The sequence below is a fragment of the Sorex fumeus genome, unplaced genomic scaffold, assembly GCF_029834395.1.
Source record: "Sorex fumeus unplaced genomic scaffold, SorFum_2.1 ptg000003l, whole genome shotgun sequence".
NCBI lineage: Eukaryota > Metazoa > Chordata > Mammalia > Eulipotyphla > Soricidae > Sorex > Sorex fumeus.
Window position 1 is genome coordinate 53,709,799 of NW_026606060.1, and position 12,101 is coordinate 53,721,899.

The following is a 12,101-nucleotide window of genomic DNA, read 5'->3' on the forward strand; positions in this document are numbered from 1 at the left end:
AATAGGAGTTGAACAAGAACCTCCCTGTTCAAGTCAGAGACCCCAACAACTCAACTCCCTCTATACACACCTGAGCATGTGTATTTCCAAATCCTCCCACTTAGCTGTTTATACTCCAATTGGTTACATGCTATGTAAACAAGGTTTGATTGGAACTGACTGATAGGATCACATAGGGCCTTATGCAAATAAGGGTTTGTAAAATGACAGAGATCTTAATTATCTGGCCCCTCCCTCTTCATTTTCTCTATTAATAGCTTCACGGCAGGGGGAAGGCCAGCCCTCTCCCTTCTCTATGGGCTCTGTAATCCCTCCCTTAGAGAATCAGATGTGGAATAAGATACTGTCTTCTCTTAAGCAGCAGCTCTTGGGGCTGGAGCGATAGCACAGCAGGTAGGGCATTTGCTCTGCATGTGGCCAACCCGGGTTCAATTCTCAGCATCCCAAATGTCCCCCGAGCACCACCAGGAGTAATTCCTGAGTGCAGAGCCAGGAGTAATACCTAAGCATCGTTGGGTGTGACCCAAAAAAACACTGTGGCTCTGTCCTCCCATTGTTCATCGATTTGCTTTAGCTGGCCCTGTAATGTCTCCATTGTGAGACTTCTTGTTACTGTGTTTGGCATATCGAATACATCATGGGTAGCTTGCAAGGCTTTGCTGTGCGGGTGAGATACTCTCGGTAGCTTGCCGGGCTCTCTGAGAGGGGCGGAGGAATCGAACCCGGGTCGACCACGTGTAAGCCCTACCTGCTGTCCTATCGCTCCAGCCCACCCAAAAGTAAAAAAAAAAAAAAAAAAGCAAGCCAGCAACTCTTCACATATGTCCAAGTCAAGTCACTCAGGGATGTCCTTGGCATCAAGGCGAGGAAAGCTTCTGTCCATGTACACCACATGGCCGCTCCCCTCACTGCAGGGGTCTGGGTGTCGAGCACCAGCTGAGATCATGTCTGTTGGGGGTGTCAGGAGAAGGTCCGCTCAGCAACTGCACTGCCAGTTCCCAGAACTAACCAGGAAAATCAACAAAAATCTTCCGAGACTCTGCAGTATTCTGACACAGTCAGGACCAGAGCCCTGGGGTTTGTAAAAGCTGACAACCTGCAATGTAAGCTGACAACTGTGCCGTGCTTGGTATTTCCGTAGCATTTAGAAGTGACACATTTTCTTCTCCCTTGCTCTTAAACAGCTTCACCTTGGTTGCCGATGTGATCTGTTCTCTGTTCTTGTTCCTCTCAGAGCACTGCCTCAGTTGAAGGAGGAAGCCTAAGTTTTCCTTCACCAGCTGCTGTGAGCAGTCCCATTTTTCACTGCCCCCATCCTACACTTTTAACATTCTTGAGAATTCCTGGTCTCTTTCAGATACATGGGAAGTGAACAATTGTGCAACTTCATAAAATTCTGCCCAGAGTTTAGGCTCACTGGGAGGCAAAAATAACCTTAGGTTATACCTAAGGCAAATGGCCAGACCACTCTGAAGGGTCCTTGCATCCTCCAAAACATTCTTGTCAATCTACAAGAAATGCAAATTGCCCAATTTTTATTTAAAAGGATAGACACACACACACACACACACACACATACACACACACATGAAACAAAAAACAACCCTTATCTTTAACTTCCCAGCATTCTCTAACACAAAGATCCAGTTTTCCTTATAAACCCCCCACAAAACTAGCCACAGTTAATTTAGTCCTATACTAAGTTCCTCCCCGCATGGGGACATTCCTTATCCTTTCTCTTCTACTTTCCAAGAAAATTTTCTACTTTCTGAGTCTGAGCATCTTTCTTACTCAATATTTTAGTTCTTGAATATATTTTGAAAACATTGCAGACCCTGGGAACTGTGGACCAACAATGCTCCTGCACCAATATTGAACAGATGGATCCGCATTTTCCTCTTGGCCTCAAATGTCAGCATTCCTTGTAGCCTGGTTCAGTTTTGGTACTTGTTTCTCTGGCACCACACAAATGTACAGAGCTTCAGCAATCTTTTGTGATTTTATTGGTGATGGCGTATAGGAGTTCGTCTACATCATGTGGTGCTAGATGAAAGAAGAGTAAAGGGAACGTCTTTTCACATTAGATGGGTTTCCCTTCCTTTATTCCTATCTCTTTTTTCCTTTCAGAGCTCTGTTCTCATATTTTGTCCATTTCCCCCTGCTTTTCATCTTAATTACTAGCAGGCAGCTCTATAGAGATTATTGGTATAGAGATGAACCCTTTCTATCTGTAAAATAAGTTGCAAAGAATTTTTTTGTTGACATTTATCTTTGATAATGGTTACTTTTACTTGTCTTTTTGTGGGCCGTGGGACAGGGCTGGCTGTTGGTCCATACCTGGAAGTGCTCAGGAACTATTCCCAGCTCTATGTTCAGGAATGACCTCTGGTGGTCCTTAGAGACCGTATGGGGTGCTGTGGATCAAACTCCTGCCAGCTGCACAGAAGGCAAGTGCCCTACCTGCTGTATTATCTCTCCTGCCCCCTGTTGAATTTTGACAGCAAATGCTCTATCCAAACATTTTACTGTCTCTATCCAAACATTTAAGTGCATTTTTCATTTAAGGTGCAGAACAAAACTAAAAAAGAAATTCTGGTCACTCAAGTATTTAATTTATAAAACCACATGCTTAAAATCTCTAGGACAATAAAGATTATCCTAATAGTCTTCAATTGTTAAGTACTTATCTCTTGATCTAAATAGATACATTCTTGAAAAAACATTGCCAAGCAAATGATTAAAAACAAATGATAGCTTTAAGAAAGCTGGGGCAGAGTCCGAGTCATAGTACAGTGGGTAGGGCGTTTGCCTTTCATGCAGCCAACCCGGTTCAATCCCCAGCATCCCATATGGTCCCCCAAGTACTGCCAGGAGTAATTCCTGAGTACAGAGTCAGGAGTAACCCCCTGAGCATCGCTGGGTATGACCCAAAAAGAAAAAAAAAAGAAAGTTGGGGCCCTTCTCAGAGTTGGGATGGGTGACCTTCCCCCTCCCCCCATACTTCTGGAAGGCCATGTCCATGCCCACGTGCCACCTCTGCTGCCACCATGTACGTTCATCTACCTGCCTAGTTCCAAAGACTCATAAATAAATTTTGAAAACAGGAAAAAATATATATATTAGGGGCAAAGAAAGAGAGAGTCTAATGGCCAGGGCATTTGCCTTGCATATGATCCATCTGTGTTTGCTCCCTGGCCCCCATTATGGTGCCCTGAGCCCCACACCAGGAATGACCCCTGAGCATAGAGCCAGGATAAGTCCAGAGCCCTATGGGTATGGCCCCCAAAACAACAAAAACCAAAGAAAAGTGTTACAAAATGAGGTTGCACTTCTTTGGAGTATACACTTAAAAATCATCTGTAACTAAGATCATATTTTGAGTTCACTAACCAGTCTTTTTTAAAATTTATTTTTAAAAAAGGCCACACTCAGGACTGGATGTTCCTCTCCCAGGTCCCCCAGGTGTTGTGGGTCCATGATGCAGTGCTGAGGTCACCAGAGCCACACGCTGTAGTGCTGGATGGCAGCCAAGTGGAGCTGGGATTCAAATCAGGGCCTGGCACATGCCAAGCATGTCTTCTACCTCACGAACCATTTCCCTTGCCTCAAGGTTCAAAGTTATACTTTAGCTTTGATTAGTAAACTTCCCTTAGAGTTAGTGAACACTTTTTCCTTTTTTTTTTTTTTTTTTTTTGCTTTTTGGGTCACACCCAGCGATGCTCAGGGGTTACTCCTGGCTCTGCACTCAGAAATTACTCCTGGCCGTGCTCAGGGGACCATATGGGATACTGGGAATTGACCCTGGGTCGGCCGCGTGTAAGGCAAACTCCCTACCCACTCTGCTGTTGCTCCAGCCCTAGTTAGTGAACACTTTTAAAGTTCTACCTGATTTATTTTTAGCCAATGAGGCATTAACATTAAAAACTATCCAGAGTAACACACAAGTAAATTAGAGTTGTCTACTTGGTCATTAGATAAATGAATAGCGGAACAGTCAAATTTACTTATTGGTAACACATTTATATCCACTTTTTGATCACAGGTAGTGACAAAGCCTTCATCTAGGAAAAAAGGGAAAACAAAACATCGCATTCATTTAGACAATTAGGGGTTTGGGGTTTTTTTATTTTTTTGGAGTTTTGGGTCACACCCAGCGATGCACAGGGGTTACTCCTGGCTTTGCACTCAGGAACTTTACATTCAGAAATTACTCCTGGCGGTGCTTGGGGGCCCATATGGGATGCTGGGAATCAAACCCAGGTCTGCCGCGTGTAAGGCAAATGCCCTGCTTGCTGTACTACAGTCCTAGACATTTAGTTTTAAAGACAACTTGAAGAAAATTGATTTCTTACTAGTGAACTTGTTGGTGGTTTTTGTTTGTTTGTTTTGCGAAGGAGGGGTTCCCAAGCAGTACTGGGGGCTTAAGGTCAGTCTAGGAGACACTTGGTTAATAGGGCAGGAAGATTCAATGTTAGGGCCTAAGGACTGATGTGGGTGGCATCCAGGGCTTTACCAAGGTGCTTCAGGGGCCATGTGGTATCAGGGATGGGAGATGAGTGGGCTAACATGCCCGATGCTCCTCCTGGCCCCAAGAATATGGCTTTAATGTGTATCTCTAAAGGGTTGTCTTTATTGTGATTTCTTTGGAAGGGGAGCATGGGGGACACACCTGACTATACCCAGGGGCTTATTCCTGGCTCTGTGCTTAGAAATGACTCCTGGCAGGGCTCAGGAACTATAATTGGTGCCAGGGTTGATTACATACAAGGTAAATACCCTATTCACTGTACTATTGCTCTAGCGCCTGAATTTTTTTTTAATTTTTAACAATTTTTATAAGGTAGTTCACAATATTTGATTACACTTAATATTCAAACACCAATCCCACAACCATTATACCTTCCCACCAGCATATTTGGGACGTTTTCATCCCAAGCCCCAAGCCCTGTCCCAAAGCAGAACTAAAATAATATATTTAATATTGTTTGTTATGAAAAACTTCTGAAAATGCTACAAAAAAGTTATCCATAGAGGAATCAGCATATATATTGTTCTATTTTGGCAGGGGCCATTACGACCTTCTTTAAGATATCACTAACAAGTTGTTAAAAGTTGAGCGTTGTGAATTTTTGTATATATATCTGTAAATATATATGTTTATGTACATATACATATCTTTCCCTCTATGATTGGTTGCCTACTATTTGAACCCCATCAAATGTGGCGTGGTACTGCTGGAGTATGAGTAGGGAGTGTCTTATGATGTGTCGTGTGGCCGCAAATGTGGCTGTAGTGCCTGAATTTTAAATTAACTTTTTAATAAAAAACTACAATTGTCTCTAAGAATTTTGTTAAATTTGCCTTAAATGTGATTTGAGGCATCTTCATTTGTTTGTATTGTGAACAGCAGGCAATCTGTTTTGAGATGTGAGGCTTTATCACCCGCTGTTGTATTTGTAAACAAAGACAAATAAATGTTGCTTTAAGACATAATTGTAATGGAGACTATACTATCATGTGAAATTTGAGAGTTGAAAAAATGAAAGTTGTTTGTTTTGTATGTTACACTCAAAATCTTTTTTTTTTTTTTTTGATGAATTTTTGGGCGGAGAGATAGTATAGTAGGCAGGGTGCTTGCCTTGCATGTCAGTCTTCTTGACAGCTCATATGGTCCTTCAGGCCTGCTAGAAATGATCCCTGAGCACAGAGCCAGGAATAAGCCCTGAATATAGCTAAGTATGGCACACAAACCAATACCAAAAAAACAAGTATTTCATGTCTAAAAGGTTAGGCACTTTTCCCTTTCCTCTTCCCTCTTCTCCTAGGCTTTCTTCTTTCTCTGAGTCTTTCCCTCAGACTGAGGCCAGTAGGAAGAACTGTGAGAGTGGGCATCCACATCAGGGTAGGGGGACAGCACTGAGAAAGATGCTCACAGAAGGTGGAGCCAGTCTGGGACCTCAGAGCCCAAATGCAGTAAAGAGAAGGTCACTGTGAAAGGTGGCTACTCCAGTGGCTGAAGCCCCAGTGGGAGAGAAGGTCACTGTGTAGAAGGGGGATCTGGGGGGTTGGGGAGAGAGAATGCAGAGTGAGGTTAATCAGGTAAGTACATTAAAGATCCTGGGGAAAAAATTGTCTCACTGTCAAAGAGAGGGTAGAAACCAAAAAGAACCCCGTCTCCCCACAGTGATTTGGAAGTTGAAATGGTATCGATTTGAACTAAGGTTCTCAGGACATAGACATACATGGGCATAAATGGGAGTATGTACATAACATAACAATGAGCCTACCCAGAGCCAGATCTTTGGTTCTGGATTCTAGATTCTTTCAAGATTCTAGGTTTAGTCTCACAGAATATACCAGGACTTTTTGTGAGATGATGATTCAAGCATGGGGCAAAGGAAAATACAAGAAAAACTGGATTTTTTTCTTGTGTAAGAAAGCTAAAGAACTACACAGTTATAGGGATACATCAAAAGACATAAGACTGAGGGGCTCTACCAGACAAATCTGGAACAATCTGAGTATCCATATAAGTGACTATAAGGCTTTATATATCATACTCTACTGAATAAAATCATAATCTATTGAATATAATAGTAATGCATGAACCTGTATTAATTTAAATAAGTGATGAGATATGGGAATGTTCACAAAGTCCCACAATACTTCTACATCAAATACTTAATTACAAATGAAAGAGTAATATTATTGAAGATGCTAATCTTAAGTGATCAAAATGAACTTCATGAATAATAAGAGATTAAAATCATGAACCAAATGATTGAAACCAGCAGAACAGTCTAATTTCGGACCTGCTCCTGCTATTCTGGTTATCTCCTGCAGCTTAACAAATCTCCCTCCACTCAGTAGAGGAAATAAACCCTTTTATATGATCACAAATTCTGTGGGTCAGAATTTGCATGAGGTGCCGCAAGCATGAGCTATCTCCATTCTCTGTTGTCTGGAGCTTCAGAGGGGAAATACTCTGAACTTACAGAGATGACTGAAACAGCTTGGGGCTAGAATCATCTTGGGCTTTCTTTACTGTGTGCGATACTATGTCAGGAATGATTCAAAATTTGGTGTCATAAAAACTGGCAGAAGCTGTCATTTATAGGTTTTATAGGCAACTAATGGACATCACTTAAAATATTCCACCAACAAGACTATCAACTTCATTACTGAGAAATAATCATACCTTCAATTCCTGAATTTCATAGTTATGGTGCTAATAAAAGTGTTTAACAACAACAACAACAACAAAAAAGCTGGTTGAACTGTCACCCAAAGATTTTCATGTGGCCTCACTATGTGATCTGAACTTCTTACATGTTCAAACATCGGTTGAGGGACATGGGTTCTCAGAAGAAACATCCTCAGAGTGAGCATGGGGAGAATCTTAAAGAGAACAAGGGAGAAGCTAAACAACTCTACCTCATTCTGTTGGTTACAAGAGAGTCACTAAGGCCCACCCAGACTCAAAGAAAGAGAATTAAAACTCCACTTTCTGATGGGTGAATATCAAGGCAATGATAGAGAAGAGCCTGAGAGATAGACTAAATATTGAATTTTTTAAAATATTTTTTAATTGAATTACTGTGAGACAGACCACCACAAACCTGTTCATGATTGAGTTTCAGTCATACAATGCTCCAGCACCCATCTCTCCACCAGTATCATTTCCCACCACCAATGTTCCCAGTTTTTCTCCCACCACCTTCCTCATCCCCTTGCTCCCTGCCTGCCTCTATGGCAGGCACCTTTTCTCTCCCTCCTTCTCTCTCTCTCTCTCTCTCTCTCTCTCTCTCTCTCTCTCTCTCTCTCTCTCTCCCCCACACACACACATTTGTGCATTATGGTTTGCAGAACAAGTGCCAAGAAGTCATAGTGTTTGTTCAGGGTATTCAGCATTCTCATCAGGAATACAGTAGAATAATAATAGAATAAAGCTACTACATCTGAAGTAGCTTTTTTTTTTTTTTGTTTAACTGTTTGGAAGCTTTGGGGCATGGATATGATTACTGGGGCTTACAAAGGTACAGGGAGAAGGGGTAGTCTCTCCCCACACTCACTCTGAAGATGTAGACCATCCAGGCCTTGAGAAAGCCGAGAGATTTCAGTCACAAAAACCACGTACCCGAATTTTCAGCAGATTAATATCTTGGTGAGGCATGTCCCAAGAAGTTGGTCTGCCCAGGGGCATGGTGGCAATTTGGATTGTGGTAACAAGTAGCTGCTGGAGGCTCTGCTTGAGTGGGCACCAGGCAAACCTGAACCCCCACAAGGGACTTTTAAATACATTTTTCATGAAGTTGTTCATAATGATTTATTACATTCAATATTCCAACACCAATTCCACCACCATTACATTTCTCACCACCATTATTTCCAATTTTCCCACCACCACCCAAGTCTGCCTCACTAACAGGCCCTAAGTAATTTAATTTATATTGCTTATCACGAATAATTCGCTAAAAAATGATCAAAAAAGATTTCCTTAGAAGAAAGTGTGTGAAGATTGTTGTATCTCACCCTGCAGCCATTAAGCCCTTGTCTAAGAGATTATTGGAACATGTTGTTACAGGTTAAGCCTTGTGTGTTAATATTTTCTAATTGAGGTTGATTGTTTTCTACTTTCTACTTTCCCATCCAATGTGTATCCCATCCTGGCATATCAGTGGTGTAGAATTTGAGATGTCACATGGCTGCAAATACAGACACAAGCTCCAGGAATTCTAAAATTCTGAATACAGATGGAGTTAAATTTTTAAATGGATGTTGACTTTGGAGTCCAGAGTATTTCTGCAACTTCTGATCTCTTTCAAGATTTATTTGAGTCTCTGAATTTGGGCCGGTTAATGAACTTATGGCACCAGAGGCAGTTCACGGGTGTGACTGCCCGACTCCCAAAAGAACAGGGAGATGACGGGAGGTAGCCCATTTCTGACTCTGATAGAGACTGGAGATTTTGAACACAAGGGACTTTCTTTACTTTCAAAAACTTCACTAAGTTTAAAACCATGTGCCATGTTTATATGGGGTCTCTGCTGCTACTATTGTTTTTTTTTAATGTAGGAGCAGTCAAATGCGCGGGTAGGGCGTTCGCCTTACAAGCGGCCAACATGGTCGACCCGAGTTCGATTCCTCCGCCCCTCTCGGAGAGCCCGGCAAGCTACCGAGAGTATTCGATATGCCAGACACAGTAACAACAAAGTCTCCAATGGAGACGTTACTGGGCCCGCTCGAGCAAATCGACGATCAACGGGAGGGCCAATGTAGGAGCAATGCTATTTATTCAGCCATTAATTAAGTCTCATTGGGCATGAACTTCATGTTACTTTTTTATTTTTAAATTGAATATCCATGAAATGGGCTGGAGTGATAGCACAGCGGGTAAGGCATTTGCCTTTCACACAGCTGACCCGGGTTTGATTTCTCCGCCCCTCTCGGAGAGCCCGGCAAGCTACCTAGAGTATCTTGCCCGCATGGCAAAGCCTAGCGAGCTACCTGTGATGTATTCGATATGCCAAACACAGTAGCAACAAGCCTCACAATTTGTTGTGAGACGTTACTGGTGCCCGCTCGAACAAATCGATGAACAACGGGAGGACAGTGCTACAGTGCATCCATGAAATAGACCATTATGAAAGGTATTTATAATTGGGTTTCAGTCATACAATGTTCCAGCACCCATTCCTCAACCAGTGTACATTTCCCACCACCAATGTCCCCTGCTCCCCTACCACCATCCCCCAACACCCCACTCCCCACCCCAGCCTCCTCTATGGGAGATACTTTCTTTCTTGCTCTGTCTCTCCTTTTCCTTTTGTACATTATGATTTGCAATACGGGTGCTAAGAGGTTGTGGTGTTTGTTCAAGGCATTTGGTATTTCTATCGGGATGGTAAAGCTGGAGTAGCTTTACAATTGGGTAGCAGCTTTGGAGTGTGGATGTGATTGCCGAGGCTTCCGGAAATACAGGGAGGTGAGGGAAGGTAGCCCATCTCAACCCCAAGAAAGCCTTGAGATTTCAGTCACAAAACCCGCACACCCGAATTTTCAGCAGATTATGTCTTGGCGAGATCCGTCCTGAGATGGTGGTGTCAGGACAGGGGTATGATAGCAATTTTGGATTGTGGAAGCAAGTGACTGTCGGGCTCTGCTTGGGCAGACTGTAGGCCAACCTGATCCCCTTCGATTTACCTTGGTCTTTTCAGCCATGCACAGGTCCAAGATTAACTGTGGCTTTTGATCTCTTTCGAGATTTATTTATGGGTATTTGAAATAAGGCCAATAAATGAGCTTGTATAGCTGAGCTGGAGGTGGTTTGTGGGTGTCGCTCCCACATACGTAACTTTTGGCCATTTAATTTCTTGGTAAACTTGTCCCAAGTTGTTGGGGTCCGGCCAAAGGCACAGTGGCAATTTTGGCATATTTAGTAGTGTTCCAGGACACAGCCTGAAGGCACCATCAGGCTACTGATGCAGTCACCCCACAGGCACAGGATGACCTGCTGGTGGTACCATACCCCCTACTGCTGTTTCTTAATACCTTCCAGGTCCCTGAATTAGGGCACCATTTGTTCACTGTCCTGCAGTGATGAGACCTGTGAAGATCTGGACTGGGGCTTCTCCTGGGTCTTCTTCTTGCACCAATTTGACAATCAGCTCAAGTTCAGTAATGCAACACCCTACGCTCAGTCCCCACAACCACATATAGTCCTGTTAGGAGTAGTCCCTGAGCACAGAGGCGGGAGTATACATTGAGGAACCCTCAGCCTCTTTTGGCCATGCCTGAGACTCCTTAGCTGTGCTTACCCTCTTAGTCCCTTTAGGTCATTCAGGCATCAGACTTCACAGGTGTCTTCACATTGAACCCGGAGGTGTTTGAATTCAATATTGAAATTTTTCCTTATATGTTTTGTAGGTATGCTTCATTGTCTTCTGTGGTATTTATTGTGTGTATGTGTGTGTGTGTGTGTGTGTGTGTGTGTGTGTGTGTGTGTGTGACTGGGGGAAGCCTTCCCCAGTAGTGTTCCAGGACTCAGAAGTCACTCTTGATGACACTCAGATCTGGCAATCTGAACCTCACTGTTTAGAGCTCAGGTCCAGTGATTCAGTGATACTTGGGTCCACCCGGGGCCACCAAGTTCACACCCATATGTGCTCAGGGATCACGAGGGCTCCTCTGGGACTAAGGGGTGTTGGGATGGATCCCAGGGTCTCAGCATGGTACAAGCTCCATCTTTTGAAGTATCTCCCAGCCCTGTATTGAATATGTCTATGGGAATCATGTTTCAGAGAAACTATTTTTATTAGTGATGTTTTTACTTTTAATAGCCAAATACTCTCTTTTTCTCCATTTGAAATAACGTTAAAGGAACTACTTACCATAATATTTTCACACTTTACGTGTATAGTGCAATTAAATTTATATGTGTAAGCATTACAATTCAGCATTACATTTTCATCACTCAAAAACAATTCCAAGTGCATATTTGAAATCAATCCTTATTACCAACAACCAATCTACTTTCAACTTCTATAAGATTTGCCTATTTTCTTATTCAACATAGAACTGCAAACCCTAGCCAAAGGGATTATGCAAGAAAAAAAAAGGCATACACCATGGAAAGAAAGATACAACACTTTTTGATTTTGTTACTGGGCCACACCCACCTATCTTTACGGGTTATTCCTGGCTTGGCACTCAGGAATTACTCAAGGAAGTGCTCAGGGGACCAAAGAAGATGCCAAGGATTGAACCCAGGTCAGTTGTACTATTACTACATCCGGGAAGACAAAAAAACTTTTTCACTTGTGTATTACTGATAAGTTCAGTAAAGTTGCAGAAGGCAAAGATAAATATTCAGGGGTGGAGTAATAGTACAGCAGTGGGTAGGGCACTTGCCTTCCATGTGGCTGACCAGGGTTTGATACCACATCCCATATGGTCCCCCAAGCTTAACAGGAGCAATTATTGAGCACAGAGCCAGGAGTAAGCCCCAAGCATTACTGGGTGTGTCCCAAAATGAAACAATCCTGTTTGTTTTCTTAATTTCATTTTTGGATGCTTTGCTGTTAATAAGTAGAAATGTAGCT